At 40.8% G+C, this 10,000-nt stretch overlaps 20 non-coding genes across 20 annotated transcripts; all 20 read left to right on the top strand.

Moving 5' to 3' along the window:
• The first annotated feature begins 89 nt into the window (after positions 1-89).
• On the top strand, positions 90-161 carry trnaq-cug (transfer RNA glutamine (anticodon CUG)). Its single transcript has one exon. It is a non-coding gene; the product is annotated as a tRNA-Gln (tRNA).
• Positions 162-429: 268 nt separating this feature from the next.
• On the top strand, positions 430-501 carry trnaq-uug (transfer RNA glutamine (anticodon UUG)). Its single transcript has one exon. It is a non-coding gene; the product is annotated as a tRNA-Gln (tRNA).
• Positions 502-1,117: 616 nt separating this feature from the next.
• Positions 1,118-1,189, top strand: trnaq-cug (transfer RNA glutamine (anticodon CUG)). The gene has a single exon. It is a non-coding gene; the product is annotated as a tRNA-Gln (tRNA).
• A 267-nt stretch (positions 1,190-1,456) lies between these two features.
• trnaq-uug (transfer RNA glutamine (anticodon UUG)) lies at positions 1,457-1,528 on the top strand. The gene has a single exon. It is a non-coding gene; the product is annotated as a tRNA-Gln (tRNA).
• Positions 1,529-2,135: 607 nt separating this feature from the next.
• trnaq-uug (transfer RNA glutamine (anticodon UUG)) lies at positions 2,136-2,207 on the top strand. Its single transcript has one exon. It is a non-coding gene; the product is annotated as a tRNA-Gln (tRNA).
• A 616-nt stretch (positions 2,208-2,823) lies between these two features.
• Positions 2,824-2,895, top strand: trnaq-cug (transfer RNA glutamine (anticodon CUG)). The gene has a single exon. It is a non-coding gene; the product is annotated as a tRNA-Gln (tRNA).
• Positions 2,896-3,162: 267 nt separating this feature from the next.
• On the top strand, positions 3,163-3,234 carry trnaq-uug (transfer RNA glutamine (anticodon UUG)). The gene has a single exon. It is a non-coding gene; the product is annotated as a tRNA-Gln (tRNA).
• Positions 3,235-3,860: 626 nt separating this feature from the next.
• Positions 3,861-3,932, top strand: trnaq-uug (transfer RNA glutamine (anticodon UUG)). The gene has a single exon. It is a non-coding gene; the product is annotated as a tRNA-Gln (tRNA).
• Positions 3,933-4,548: 616 nt separating this feature from the next.
• On the top strand, positions 4,549-4,620 carry trnaq-cug (transfer RNA glutamine (anticodon CUG)). Its single transcript has one exon. It is a non-coding gene; the product is annotated as a tRNA-Gln (tRNA).
• A 268-nt stretch (positions 4,621-4,888) lies between these two features.
• trnaq-cug (transfer RNA glutamine (anticodon CUG)) lies at positions 4,889-4,960 on the top strand. Its single transcript has one exon. It is a non-coding gene; the product is annotated as a tRNA-Gln (tRNA).
• Positions 4,961-5,228: 268 nt separating this feature from the next.
• Positions 5,229-5,300, top strand: trnaq-cug (transfer RNA glutamine (anticodon CUG)). The gene has a single exon. It is a non-coding gene; the product is annotated as a tRNA-Gln (tRNA).
• A 268-nt stretch (positions 5,301-5,568) lies between these two features.
• On the top strand, positions 5,569-5,640 carry trnaq-cug (transfer RNA glutamine (anticodon CUG)). The gene has a single exon. It is a non-coding gene; the product is annotated as a tRNA-Gln (tRNA).
• A 268-nt stretch (positions 5,641-5,908) lies between these two features.
• trnaq-uug (transfer RNA glutamine (anticodon UUG)) lies at positions 5,909-5,980 on the top strand. Its single transcript has one exon. It is a non-coding gene; the product is annotated as a tRNA-Gln (tRNA).
• Positions 5,981-6,596: 616 nt separating this feature from the next.
• On the top strand, positions 6,597-6,668 carry trnaq-cug (transfer RNA glutamine (anticodon CUG)). The gene has a single exon. It is a non-coding gene; the product is annotated as a tRNA-Gln (tRNA).
• Positions 6,669-6,936: 268 nt separating this feature from the next.
• trnaq-cug (transfer RNA glutamine (anticodon CUG)) lies at positions 6,937-7,008 on the top strand. Its single transcript has one exon. It is a non-coding gene; the product is annotated as a tRNA-Gln (tRNA).
• Positions 7,009-7,276: 268 nt separating this feature from the next.
• On the top strand, positions 7,277-7,348 carry trnaq-uug (transfer RNA glutamine (anticodon UUG)). Its single transcript has one exon. It is a non-coding gene; the product is annotated as a tRNA-Gln (tRNA).
• A 616-nt stretch (positions 7,349-7,964) lies between these two features.
• trnaq-cug (transfer RNA glutamine (anticodon CUG)) lies at positions 7,965-8,036 on the top strand. The gene has a single exon. It is a non-coding gene; the product is annotated as a tRNA-Gln (tRNA).
• A 267-nt stretch (positions 8,037-8,303) lies between these two features.
• On the top strand, positions 8,304-8,375 carry trnaq-uug (transfer RNA glutamine (anticodon UUG)). The gene has a single exon. It is a non-coding gene; the product is annotated as a tRNA-Gln (tRNA).
• A 607-nt stretch (positions 8,376-8,982) lies between these two features.
• On the top strand, positions 8,983-9,054 carry trnaq-uug (transfer RNA glutamine (anticodon UUG)). The gene has a single exon. It is a non-coding gene; the product is annotated as a tRNA-Gln (tRNA).
• Positions 9,055-9,670: 616 nt separating this feature from the next.
• Positions 9,671-9,742, top strand: trnaq-cug (transfer RNA glutamine (anticodon CUG)). The gene has a single exon. It is a non-coding gene; the product is annotated as a tRNA-Gln (tRNA).
• Positions 9,743-10,000: the final 258 nt, after the last annotated feature.

Raw genomic sequence — 10,000 nt, forward strand, 5'->3', positions numbered from 1 at the left:
TTAATCTGCACCTGGAAAGTCAAACTTAAAAACACCAAAACAAGTTGGTGAAAGACCAGAACTCCCACCGTAATAGTTCTTAGTTTTGTGGTTCCATGGTGTAATGGTTAGCACTCTGGACTCTGAATCCAGCGATCCGAGTTCAAATCTCGGTGGAACCTAGTTTTAAGAGGATGTACAGTTTGAAGGTTGTAACATGTACACCCACCTTAAATAACCTGCCTTTACTACAAAGAAGGTTTAACATAAGTGGTACATCTTTCCATTAAGTTAGATTTCTTTTTACCTACTGCTTTTCAGTAAGAGCATCGACAGAAAGGAGTTTCATCTTTCATCTGACTTAATCTGCACCTGGAAAGTCAAACTTAAAAACACCAAAACAAGTTGGTGAAAGACCAGAACTCCCACTGTAATAGTCCTTAGTTTTGTGGTTCCATGGTGTAATGGTTAGCACTCTGGACTTTGAATCCAGTGATCCGAGTTCAAATCTCGGTGGAACCTGAGCATTTACCTCCTCCAGTGTATCCACTGTGTGACTGCTACCATGTTCAGCTCAGTTACTGGTAATGTCATGCTCGAGCTCTGTTATATGCTATCAATATGCTTGTCTGTTGAGATTTGTAAGTAGTTCCATGGTGTCAGGGCTTTGAATCCCATCCAAGTTAAAACTTTGATGGAACTCCAGCCACATGCGAGTCCACCCATCATCAATTGCTATGTGGATTCTCAATTGTCGGTCTGTATTGTAGGCCTCCCCTGGAGGCGTGGGTTCAAATCCCACTTCTGACACCCCACATTGTCTAAAGTAGGCCTTCCAGCTTCCAGTAACACAATTTTTGATCCGAGTTCAAATCTCGGTGGAACCTAGTTTTAAGAGTTTTAAGATGTACACCCACCTTAAATAACCTGCCTTTACTACAAAGAAAGTTTAACATAAGTGGTACATCTTTCCATTAAGTTAGATTTCTTTTAACCTACTGCTTTTCAGTAAGAGAATCGACAGAAAGGAGTTTCATCTTTCATCTGACTTAATCTGCACCTGGAAAGTCAAATTTAAAAACACCAAAACAAGTTGGTGAAAGACCAGAACTCCCACCGTAATAGTCCTTAGTTTTGTGGTTCCATGGTGTAATGGTTAGCACTCTGGACTCTGAATCCAGCGATCCGAGTTCAAATCTCGGTGGGACCTGGTTTTAAGAGGATGTACAGTTTTAAGATTCTAACATGTCCACCCACCTTAAATAACCTGCCTTTACTACAATAGTTTTTTTGTTTTGTGGTTCCATCGTGTAATGGAGTTCAAATCTCGTTGGGACCTGATTATTTTAAGAATATGAAAAGTTTCAAGACTGTCCATGGACCTTTAAAGAAACTTACCTTGACCAATGTAACACACTCTTGATATTGTCCAGTTCTCCAGAAACAGCTGTGAGGATACATCAAAGCATTCTAGAGTGGTTCCATGGTGTAATGGTTAGCACTCTGGACTTTGAATCCAGTGATCCGAGTTCAAATCTCGGTGGAACCTGAGCATTTACCTCCTCCAGTGTATCCACTGTGTGACTGCTACCATGTTCAGTTCAGTTACTGGTAATGTCATGCTCTAGCTCTGTTCTCTGTTGAGATTTGTAAGTAGTTCCATGGTGTCAGGGCTTTGAATCCCATCCAAGTTAAAACTTTGATGGAACTCCAGCCACATGCGAGTCCACCCATCATCAATTGCTATGTGGATTCTCAATTGTAGGTCTGTATTGTAGGCCTCCCCTGGAGGCGTGGGTTCAAATCCCACTTCTGACACCCCACATTGTCTAAAGTAGGTCTTCCAGTAACACAATTTTTGATCCGAGTTCAAATCTCGGTGGAACCTAGTTTTAAGAGGATGTACAGTTTGAAGGTTGTAACATGTACACCCACCTTAAATAACCTGCCTTTACTACAAAGAAGGTTTAACATAAGTGGTACATCTTTCCATTAAGTTAGATTTCTTTTTACCTACTGCTTTTCAGTAAGAGCATCGACAGAAAGGAGTTTCATCTTTCATCTGACTTAATCTGCACCTGGAAAGTCAAACTTAAAAACACCAAAACAAGTTGGTGAAAGACCAGAACTCCCACTGTAATAGTCCTTAGTTTTGTGGTTCCATGGTGTAATGGTTAGCACTCTGGACTTTGAATCCAGTGATCCGAGTTCAAATCTCGGTGGAACCTGAGCATTTACCTCCTCCAGTGTATCCACTGTGTGACTGCTACCATGTTCAGTTCAGTTACTGGTAGTGTCATGCTCGAGCTCTGTTATATGCTATCAATATGCTTGTCTGTTGAGATTTGTAAGTAGTTCCATGGTGTCAGGGCTTTGAATCCCATCCAAGTTAAAACTTTGATGGAACTCCAGCCACATGCGAGTCCACCCATCATCAATTGCTATGTGGATTCTCAATTGTCGGTCTGTATTGTAGGCCTCCCCTGGAGGCGTGGGTTCAAATCCCACTTCTGACACCCCACATTGTCTAAAGTAGGCCTTCCAGCTTCCAGTAACACAATTTTTGATCCGAGTTCAAATCTCGGTGGAACCTAGTTTTAAGAGTTTTAAGATGTACACCCACCTTAAATAACCTGCCTTTACTACAAAGAAAGTTTAACATAAGTGGTACATCTTTCCATTAAGTTAGATTTCTTTTAACCTACTGCTTTTCAGTAAGAGAATCGACAGAAAGGAGTTTCATCTTTCATCTGACTTAATCTGCACCTGGAAAGTCAAATTTAAAAACACCAAAACAAGTTGGTGAAAGACCAGAACTCCCACCGTAATAGTCCTTAGTTTTGTGGTTCCATGGTGTAATGGTTAGCACTCTGGACTCTGAATCCAGCGATCCGAGTTCAAATCTCGGTGGGACCTGGTTTTAAGAGGATGTACAGTTTTAAGATTCTAACATGTCCACCCCCCTTAAATAACCTGCCTTTACTACAATAGTTTTTTTGTTCTGTGGTTCCATGGTGTAATGGAGTTCAAATCTCGTTGGGACCTGATTATTTTAAGAGGATGAAAAGTTTCAAGACTGTCCATGGACCTTTAAAGAAACTTACCTTGACCAATGTAACACACTCTTGATATTGTCCAGTTCTCCAGAAACAGCTGTGAGGATACATCAAAACATTCTAGAGTGGTTCCATGGTGTAATGGTTAGCACTCTGGACTTTGAATCCAGTGATCCGAGTTCAAATCTCGGTGGAACCTGAACATTTACCTCCTCTAGTGTATCCACTGTGTGTCTGCTACCATGTTCAGTTCAGTTACTGGTAATGTCATGCTCTAGCTCTGTTATATGCTATCAATATGCTTGTCTGTTGAGATTTGTAAGTAGTTCCATGGTGTCAGGGCTTTGAATCCCATCCAAGTTAAAACTTTGATGGAACTCCAGCCACATGCGAGTCCACCCATCATCAATTGCTATGTGGATTCTCAATTGTAGGTCTGTATTGTAGGCCTCCCCTGGAGGCGTGGGTTCAAATCCCACTTCTGACACCCCACATTGTCTAAAGTAGGTCTTCCAGTAACACAATTTTTGATCCGAGTTCAAATCTCGGTGGAACCTAGTTTTAAGAGGATGTACAGTTTGAAGGTTGTAACATGTACACCCACCTTAAATAACCTGCCTTTACTACAAAGAAGGTTTAACATAAGTGGTACATCTTTCCATTAAGTTAGATTTCTTTTTACCTACTGCTTTTCAGTAAGAGCATCGACAGAAAGGAGTTTCATCTTTCATCTGACTTAATCTGCACCTGGAAAGTCAAACTTAAAAACACCAAAACAAGTTGGTGAAAGACCAGAACTCCCACTGTAATAGTCCTTAGTTTTGTGGTTCCATGGTGTAATGGTTAGCACTCTGGACTTTGAATCCAGTGATCCGAGTTCAAATCTCGGTGGAACCTGAGCATTTACCTCCTCCAGTGTATCCACTGTGTGACTGCTACCATGTTCAGTTCAGTTACTGGTAATGTCATGCTCGAGCTCTGTTATATGCTATCAATATGCTTGTCTGTTGAGATTTGTAAGTAGTTCCATGCTGTCAGGGCTTTGAATCCCATCCAAGTTAAAACTTTGATGGAACTCCAGCCACATGCGAGTCCACCCATCATCAATTGCTATGTGGATTCTCAATTGTCGGTCTGTATTGTAGGCCTCCCCTGGAGGCGTGGGTTCAAATCCCACTTCTGACACCCCACATTGTCTAAAGTAGGCCTTCCAGCTTCCAGTAACACAATTTTTGATCCGAGTTCAAATCTCGGTGGAACCTAGTTTTAAGAGTTTTAAGATGTACACCCACCTTAAATAACCTGCCTTTACTACAAAGAAAGTTTAACATAAGTGGTACATCTTTCCATTAAGTTAGATTTCTTTTAACCTACTGCTTTTCAGTAAGAGAATCGACAGAAAGGAGTTTCATCTTTCATCTGACTTAATCTGCACCTGGAAAGTCAAATTTAAAAACACCAAAACAAGTTGGTGAAAGACCAGAACTCCCACCGTAATAGTCCTTAGTTTTGTGGTTCCATGGTGTAATGGTTAGCACTCTGGACTCTGAATCCAGCGATCCGAGTTCAAATCTCGGTGGGACCTGGTTTTAAGAGGATGTACAGTTTTAAGATTCTAACATGTCCACCCACCTTAAATAACCTGCCTTTACTACAAAGCAAGTTTAACATAAGTGTTACATCTTTCCATTGAGTTAGATTTCTTTGTACCTACTGCTTTTCAGTAAGAGCATCAACAGAGAGGAATTTCATCTTTCATCTGACTTAATCTGCACCTGGAAAGTCAAACTTAAAAACACCAAAACAAGTTGGTGAAAGACCAGAACTCCCACCGTAATAGTCCTTAGTTTTGTGGTTCCATGGTGTAATGGTTAGCACTCTGGACTCTGAATCCAGCGATCCGAGTTCAAATCTCGGTGGGACCTGGTTTTAAGAGGATGTACAGTTTTAAGATTCTAACATGTCCACCCACCTTAAATAACCTGCCTTTACTACAAAGCAAGTTTAACATAAGTGGTACATCTTTCCATTGAGTTAGATTTCTTTGTACCTACTGCTTTTCAGTAAGAGCATCAACAGAGAGGAATTTCATCTTTCATCTGACTTAATCTGCACCTGGAAAGTCAAACTTAAAAACACCAAAACAAGTTGGTGAAAGACCAGAACTCCCACCGTAATAGTCCTTAGTTTTGTGGTTCCATGGTGTAATGGTTAGCACTCTGGACTCTGAATCCAGCGATCCGAGTTCAAATCTCGGTGGGACCTGGTTTTAAGAGGATGTACAGTTTTAAGATTCTAACATGTCCACCCACCTTAAATAACCTGCCTTTACTACAAAGCAAGTTTAACATAAGTGTTACATCTTTCCATTGAGTTAGATTTCTTTGTACCTACTGCTTTTCAGTAAGAGCATCAACAGAGAGGAATTTCATCTTTCATCTGACTTAATCTGCACCTGGAAAGTCAAACTTAAAAACACCAAAACAAGTTGGTGAAAGACCAGAACTCCCACCGTAATAGTTTTTAGTTTTGTGGTTCCATGGTGTAATGGTTAGCACTCTGGACTCTGAATCCAGCGATCCGAGTTCAAATCTCGGTGGAACCTAGTTTTAAGAGGATGTACAGTTTGAAGGTTGTAACATGTACACCCACCTTAAATAACCTGCCTTTACTACAAAGAAGGTTTAACATAAGTGGTACATCTTTCCATTAAGTTAGATTTCTTTTTACCTACTGCTTTTCAGTAAGAGCATCGACAGAAAGGAGTTTCATCTTTCATCTGACTTAATCTGCACCTGGAAAGTCAAACTTAAAAACACCAAAACAAGTTGGTGAAAGACCAGAACTCCCACCGTAATAGTCCTTAGTTTTGTGGTTCCATGGTGTAATGGTTAGCACTCTGGACTTTGAATCCAGTGATCCGAGTTCAAATCTCGGTGGAACCTGAGCATTTACCTCCTCCAGTGTATCCACTGTGTGACTGCTACCATGTTCAGTTCAGTTACTGGTAATGTCATGCTCGAGCTCTGTTATATGCTATCAATATGCTTGTCTGTTGAGATTTGTAAGTAGTTCCATGGTGTCAGGGCTTTGAATCCCATCCAAGTTAAAACTTTGATGGAACTCCAGCCACATGCGAATCCACCCATCATCAATTGCTATGTGGATTCTCAATTGTAGGTCTGTATTGTAGGCCTCCCCTGGAGGCGGGGGTTCAAATCCCACTTCTGACACCCCACATTGTCTAAAGTAGGCCTTCCAGCTTCCAGTAACACAATTTTTGATCCGAGTTCAAATCTCGGTGGAACCTAGTTTTAAGAGTTTTAAGATGTACACCCACCTTAAATAACCTGCCTTTACTACAAAGAAAGTTTAACATAAGTGGTACATCTTTCCATTAAGTTAGATTTCTTTTAACCTACTGCTTTTCAGTAAGAGCATCAACAGAGAGGAATTTCATCTTTCATCTGACTTAATCTGCACCTGGAAAGTCAAACTTAAAAACACCAAAACAAGTTGGTGAAAGACCAGAACTCCCACCGTAATAGTCCTTAGTTTTGTGGTTCCATGGTGTAATGGTTAGCACTCTGGACTCTGAATCCAGCGATCCGAGTTCAAATCTCGGTGGGACCTGGTTTTAAGAGGATGTACAGTTTTAAGATTCTAACATGTCCACCCACCTTAAATAACCTGCCTTTACTACAAAGCAAGTTTAACATAAGTGTTACATCTTTCCATTGAGTTAGATTTCTTTGTACCTACTGCTTTTCAGTAAGAGCATCAACAGAGAGGAATTTCATCTTTCATCTGACTTAATCTGCACCTGGAAAGTCAAACTTAAAAACACCAAAACAAGTTGGTGAAAGACCAGAACTCCCACCGTAATAGTTCTTAGTTTTGTGGTTCCATGGTGTAATGGTTAGCACTCTGGACTCTGAATCCAGCGATCCGAGTTCAAATCTCGGTGGAACCTAGTTTTAAGAGGATGTACAGTTTGAAGGTTGTAACATGTACACCCACCTTAAATAACCTGCCTTTACTACAAAGAAGGTTTAACATAAGTGGTACATCTTTCCATTAAGTTAGATTTCTTTTTACCTACTGCTTTTCAGTAAGAGCATCGACAGAAAGGAGTTTCATCTTTCATCTGACTTAATCTGCACCTGGAAAGTCAAACTTAAAAACACCAAAACAAGTTGGTGAAAGACCAGAACTCCCACTGTAATAGTCCTTAGTTTTGTGGTTCCATGGTGTAATGGTTAGCACTCTGGACTTTGAATCCAGTGATCCGAGTTCAAATCTCGGTGGAACCTGAGCATTTACCTCCTCCAGTGTATCCACTGTGTGACTGCTACCATGTTCAGCTCAGTTACTGGTAATGTCATGCTCGAGCTCTGTTATATGCTATCAATATGCTTGTCTGTTGAGATTTGTAAGTAGTTCCATGGTGTCAGGGCTTTGAATCCCATCCAAGTTAAAACTTTGATGGAACTCCAGCCACATGCGAGTCCACCCATCATCAATTGCTATGTGGATTCTCAATTGTCGGTCTGTATTGTAGGCCTCCCCTGGAGGCGTGGGTTCAAATCCCACTTCTGACACCCCACATTGTCTAAAGTAGGCCTTCCAGCTTCCAGTAACACAATTTTTGATCCGAGTTCAAATCTCGGTGGAACCTAGTTTTAAGAGTTTTAAGATGTACACCCACCTTAAATAACCTGCCTTTACTACAAAGAAAGTTTAACATAAGTGGTACATCTTTCCATTAAGTTAGATTTCTTTTAACCTACTGCTTTTCAGTAAGAGAATCGACAGAAAGGAGTTTCATCTTTCATCTGACTTAATCTGCACCTGGAAAGTCAAATTTAAAAACACCAAAACAAGTTGGTGAAAGACCAGAACTCCCACCGTAATAGTCCTTAGTTTTGTGGTTCCATGGTGTAATGGTTAGCACTCTGGACTCTGAATCCAGCGATCCGAGTTCAAATCTCGGTGGGACCTGGTTTTAAGAGGATGTACAGTTTTAAGATTCTAACATGTCCACCCACCTTAAATAACCTGCCTTTACTACAATAGTTTTTTTGTTTTGTGGTTCCATCGTGTAATGGAGTTCAAATCTCGTTGGGACCTGATTATTTTAAGAATATGAAAAGTTTCAAGACTGTCCATGGACCTTTAAAGAAACTTACCTTGACCAATGTAACACACTCTTGATATTGTCCAGTTCTCCAGAAACAGCTGTGAGGATACATCAAAGCATTCTAGAGTGGTTCCATGGTGTAATGGTTAGCACTCTGGACTTTGAATCCAGTGATCCGAGTTCAAATCTCGGTGGAACCTGAGCATTTACCTCCTCCAGTGTATCCACTGTGTGACTGCTACCATGTTCAGTTCAGTTACTGGTAATGTCATGCTCTAGCTCTGTTCTCTGTTGAGATTTGTAAGTAGTTCCATGGTGTCAGGGCTTTGAATCCCATCCAAGTTAAAACTTTGATGGAACTCCAGCCACATGCGAGTCCACCCATCATCAATTGCTATGTGGATTCTCAATTGTAGGTCTGTATTGTAGGCCTCCCCTGGAGGCGTGGGTTCAAATCCCACTTCTGACACCCCACATTGTCTAAAGTAGGTCTTCCAGTAACACAATTTTTGATCCGAGTTCAAATCTCGGTGGAACCTAGTTTTAAGAGGATGTACAGTTTGAAGGTTGTAACATGTACACCCACCTTAAATAACCTGCCTTTACTACAAAGAAGGTTTAACATAAGTGGTACATCTTTCCATTAAGTTAGATTTCTTTTTACCTACTGCTTTTCAGTAAGAGCATCGACAGAAAGGAGTTTCATCTTTCATCTGACTTAATCTGCACCTGGAAAGTCAAACTTAAAAACACCAAAACAAGTTGGTGAAAGACCAGAACTCCCACTGTAATAGTCCTTAGTTTTGTGGTTCCATGGTGTAATGGTTAGCACTCTGGACTTTGAATCCAGTGATCCGAGTTCAAATCTCGGTGGAACCTGAGCATTTACCTCCTCCAGTGTATCCACTGTGTGACTGCTACCATGTTCAGTTCAGTTACTGGTAGTGTCATGCTCGAGCTCTGTTATATGCTATCAATATGCTTGTCTGTTGAGATTTGTAAGTAGTTCCATGGTGTCAGGGCTTTGAATCCCATCCAAGTTAAAACTTTGATGGAACTCCAGCCACATGCGAGTCCACCCATCATCAATTGCTATGTGGATTCTCAATTGTCGGTCTGTATTGTAGGCCTCCCCTGGAGGCGTGGGTTCAAATCCCACTTCTGACACCCCACATTGTCTAAAGTAGGCCTTCCAGCTTCCAGTAACACAATTTTTGATCCGAGTTCAAATCTCGGTGGAACCTAGTTTTAAGAGTTTTAAGATGTACACCCACCTTAAATAACCTGCCTTTACTACAAAGAAAGTTTAACATAAGTGGTACATCTTTCCATTAAGTTAGATTTCTTTTAACCTACTGCTTTTCAGTAAGAGAATCGACAGAAAGGAGTTTCATCTTTCATCTGACTTAATCTGCACCTGGAAAGTCAAATTTAAAAACACCAAAACAAGTTGGTGAAAGACCAGAACTCCCACCGTAATAGTCCTTAGTTTTGTGGTTCCATGGTGTAATGGTTAGCACTCTGGACTCTGAATCCAGCGATCCGAGTTCAAATCTCGGTGGGACCTGGTTTTAAGAGGATGTACAGTTTTAAGATTCTAACATGTCCACCCCCCTTAAATAACCTGCCTTTACTACAATAGTTTTTTTGTTCTGTGGTTCCATGGTGTAATGGAGTTCAAATCTCGTTGGGACCTGATTATTTTAAGAGGATGAAAAGTTTCAAGACTGTCCATGGACCTTTAAAGAAACTTACCTTGACCAATGTAACACACTCTTGATATTGTCCAGTTCTCCAGAAACAGCTGTGAGGATACATCAAAACA

The sequence above is a fragment of the Scomber japonicus genome, chromosome 23, assembly GCF_027409825.1.
Source record: "Scomber japonicus isolate fScoJap1 chromosome 23, fScoJap1.pri, whole genome shotgun sequence".
Classification (NCBI taxonomy): domain Eukaryota; kingdom Metazoa; phylum Chordata; class Actinopteri; order Scombriformes; family Scombridae; genus Scomber; species Scomber japonicus.